At 44.6% G+C, this 4416-nt stretch overlaps 1 pseudogene; it reads left to right on the forward strand.

The window, feature by feature from the left end:
• Nucleotides 1–3403: 3403 nt before the first annotated feature.
• LOC147464970 (antifungal protein ginkbilobin-like protein pseudogene) lies at nt 3404–4177 on the forward strand (annotated as a pseudogene).
• Nucleotides 4178–4416: the final 239 nt, after the last annotated feature.

Raw genomic sequence — 4416 nt, forward strand, 5'->3', positions numbered from 1 at the left:
AAAACTTATAACCTAGACAACAAATTTAATATTCTATTGGCATTCTTCGTCTTATCTCTCTCTCTCTCTCTCTCTCTCTCTCTCTCTCTCTCTCTCTCTTTACCTCACATTCTCTAGTCATGTCCAATCCCCGCACACCTCGGTCTAGAGGTGCACGGAGATCAGAACCACCGGGTTATAATCTCGTCTTTATTGGTCAATACCTATATTTGTGGGTACAAGAAATCTAGACACCCACGTCTACATGATATTGCATGTAGTGGACAAAATCCCTTTGCCTCTTCTCTAGCTGTAGCACTTCACTTCATCTTAACATCTTTTCACAGTAGATCTCTTCACTGTTCGTCTAACTCTAAACCCTAAACCGTAAGTAATTCTTGCGTGGACTCGATCTAACGTAAATAAGCGTAAATCTAAATAAACGTAAATCTAACTAAAAATAAAGCTAAATCTAATTTAACGTAAGTCTAATGACTAGAGGTTGTCTAGATGGTCATTGTGTCGGGGATGTAGTGACTCTTGCCGCCCTGAAGATCCACCTTCTTCCCTATCTTCTGAAGACATTTCACCAGTACTTTTGGATCGACGGAGCCCACCATGAGTGAAGGCAGCAATACCCTATATTCCATTGAGGGCTTTCTTCACCCGCTTCATGCAGGCATCGCAGTCTATGGAGACCCGCATCTAATCTAATATAACGTAAATCTAAATCTAGCTTAAATAAACGTAAATCTAGTTAAAAATAAACCTAAATCTAATTTAATGTAAGTCTACATATAACCTAATCTTTAACGTCTTTTAAGATAGTTTCCTACGACGTTATAACTCTCTTCTTCCTGTGTGTGTGCGCGTGTGTGGATGTGTGTGCCAATAAAAAGAGATAAATGGTATAACCTTTCTATCACCCATGCCAAGTATGATAGATTGATTATGCCATTTCTCTCTTGAATAATAGGTCTTCAGTTCAACTCCTCGTCGGCTAGATCTTTAGGTCTTTTAATTTTAATTAGTTTCCTACGACGCTCCCTTAGTTTCTCTTTCTTTCTCTCTCAATGTGTGTGCGTTTTTTTGGATCGTATGCATGTTTTCTTTCTCTTTTCCTCTCTCAATGTGTGCGTTTTTTGTTTATGCATGTTCTCTCTCTCTTTTCCTCTCTCAATGCGTGCGTTTTTTGTTTATGCATGCTCTCTCTCTCTTTTTCTCTCTCAATGTGTGTGTGCATTCTTTGTTTACGTATGTGTGTGCGTTTTTGCACTCTCTCTCGCTCTCTCTCTCTCTCTCTCTCTCTCTCTCTCTCAAAAACACTATGTGTGTGTGTGTATGTGTGTGTGTGAGAGAGAGAGCGAGGGAGAGAGAAAGAGGGGAAGGGAACATGAGAATGAGGAGAGGGAAGGAGCATACCTGGCTCTCCTTCCTCTCCTCGTGTGTGTGTGTGTGTGTGTGTGTAAAAGAAAAAGAGAGAGAGAGAGAGAGAGAGAGAGAGTGAGGGAGAGCGTTACCTGCTCTTTGCTTGAGGGCGCCGAAAAACTCAGATCTGAGATCTGAGTTTTTGGGCGCGCTCGGTTATTTTTTTTACCCCAGCTGGCGTCGCTATGAGCGTCTCTATAAGCGTCGCTATGAGCGTCGCAAACTTCTTTGTAAGTTTGCGACGCTCATAGCGACGCCGGGAATTTTTTTTTTTGAGCGTCGCTGTGTGAGCGTCGCTAATGTGAAGAGTCTCTTGTAGTGATTTTGGTGTCACACACACACACACACACACACACACACACACACACCGAGAGACTCTCTCTCCCTCTCTCTCTCTCTCACACACACACACACACAAACACACACACACACACACACACACATAGACACAGACTCTCTCTCTCTCACACACACAGGTTTTACCTTGTGTTTGTGTGGGCCTTGCACTTGCTTAAGAGAAAATGTACTAACAATAGTGTTGGATTTTCAATGGTTGATATGTTTTGCTCCGGAGTATTAATTAGGTGTTGACTTTGTGTTGAGTCGAAACTCTTCCTTCTTCTTGTTGGCTGAGGTGAAAGTGGTTTCGAATGGGAGGAATTTACCTGGAAAAGTTATGACCTTCGGGATGCATTTTATTTGTGCAAGAATGCCCAAGTGCGTAAAGGGCACCCACGAGCACGATGAGGAGAACTGGCACAGTCTGGAAGAGTCAATGTTTGCATAGACCCCTAGGGAGGGGTATCTCTCAAAAAGGGATGAACCTAGTGCTACATGCTCGCGCTAAGCACATGGAGCTACAATACCGTTAAGTTTAGAAGGAGAGACTCTCGGTATCAGAGTTTAGCCTCGCATATGTGCTTGTATAGGATAACCTTATGTTTTTTCACAAGGCATTTCCTGATGAGAATTTTGAATATTTTAGCAATCCTTAGACTTATTCCCTTTTGTGGATTGATCACCCTCCATAGGGTTAGGTAATTTGCTACACGAGTATTGGCACATATTCTCTACATCACTTTGATAGGGCTCTGCTAGGTCATGATATGGTAGTGATATCAATGGACAAACTTAGAACCATTCAAGTCTTTTTTACTCACTAGGAGGTTTTTTCCTCCATTTTTATGCTTAGATCGTGAATATTCCCATAACCCTAGCGTGAGGTAGGGAAACTATTGCATTGCATGCCATTCTCCATCCAACCTCTCTCCTTTTTATAGACTTCTAGCCTGTCTTTAGGAGACGAGTAAACCTTGCATGCTTATCGTAGGGCCATGCCTCCCTAGTCTTATCATTGTGCTACCCTTAAACCTTGCATGCCTAACCTAGGGCCGTGTCCCCATGGTCTTGCCATTTCCCTGACATTACTCCTCCCTTTTTTTGTCCTTGAAAACAAAAGTGGGTTATTTCTTCCACTTAATGACTTCTAAAATGCTTCATTGAAGATAATTGTTGCTCTCTCTCTCACTCACACACACACACACACACACACCGAGAGACTCTCTCTCTCTCTCACACACACACACACACACACTCTCTCTCTCTCTCTCGCAGAGTGAGAGAGAGAGAGAGAGGGGTTTTACCTTGTGTTTGTGTGGGCCTTGCACTTGCTTAAGAGAAAATGTACTAACAATAGTGTTGGATTTTCAATGGTTGAAAATGTACTAACAATAGTGTTGGATTTTCAATGCCCAAGTGCGTAAAGGGCACCCACGAGCACGATGAGGAGAACTGGCGCAGTCTGGAAGAGTCAATGAGGAGCCCAGGTGAAGCCCAGGTGAAGAGACTTTCTTTGACTTTGGGACTTTGGGCGGGGCGCCTAATTGGGGGAAAGGCACGTGCAGGTGAGAACTGTAGATAACGGTATGTATGTGAAGGTGGGCTTGACTCCAAAATCCACAGGCGTGCGCGTATGCCTGCTGCATTCATGCAGGCGATCAGGAGCTATAAATAGAGCAAGGGGGGGCGAGGGTGATGGCATTGCATCCCTCATTCCCTGCATAATATAAACCAAGAGTACAATCACACAAAAATGAAGAGCTGCGCGACCCTTTTGCTCATCCTCCTCATTGCACAGGCAAGCCCCGCCTGCTTCCTGATCGTGGGCGCTGATTCTTACAATTACACCGTTGTGTCATCCACCTGCGACCCGCGCGGCATGATCCCGCAGGGCAGCCCCTTCTGGGGCCATCTGGGATTTCTGCTACAGCAGCTGGCGGAAAACGCCCCCTTCACGCCCTCCCTCTCCTTCAAGACCCGCGTCGGCGGCAGTGACTCCCCCGCCTTTGGCCAGGCCGCCTGCCAGGCCTCCTGCGCGCCCGCCCAATGCCAGGCCTGCCTGCGCCAGCTCTCCTCCGACATCTGGCGCGTCTGCAACAGCGCCTTAGGCGCCCGCGTCGACTACCCCGACTGCTCGATCCACTACGAGTGCTTCTACTTCTAGCTTCTAGACCTGATCACTTTACTATGTTAGCATTTGCCCTTACTAGAAAACGGTTATTTGGTACCCTATCAATGTAATTCTCGCTTTACTTGACTATAGTTTGGAAGCAAACCTCCCCACTCTAGTCTCTAGCTACAAGTACACCTCCTCCTTACAACTTCTCACATCATGAGATTTATGGAAGTGTATTTCTCTCTAGAGTGCTCACTTTACTTGAAATGTACTTTCAACCACGGGCTAATTGAAGTAATCTATGCATTTAGCTTATGCTGTATTGACTAAAAAATTCCTTACAATAGATGTCATGTCTTTCTTCTCGCATCAAATTTCTTCAAAGAAGCTGCTTCTCTACTACTTATTGTTTGTGAGGGAGGTTTAAAGATATAACATGCCAAATCAACCACGAAATGTCCCAGTTCACAACAGTGTTCCACAACTCCATTTATGAATGGTGTCCACTTTGGACTGATCCATATGAAGGCTTGTATAGAAGATTATATGTCCCT

Source organism: Adiantum capillus-veneris, chromosome 1 (genome assembly GCF_014529385.1).
Source record: "Adiantum capillus-veneris isolate H3 chromosome 1, ASM1452938v2, whole genome shotgun sequence".
Taxonomy (NCBI): domain Eukaryota; kingdom Viridiplantae; phylum Streptophyta; class Polypodiopsida; order Polypodiales; family Pteridaceae; genus Adiantum; species Adiantum capillus-veneris.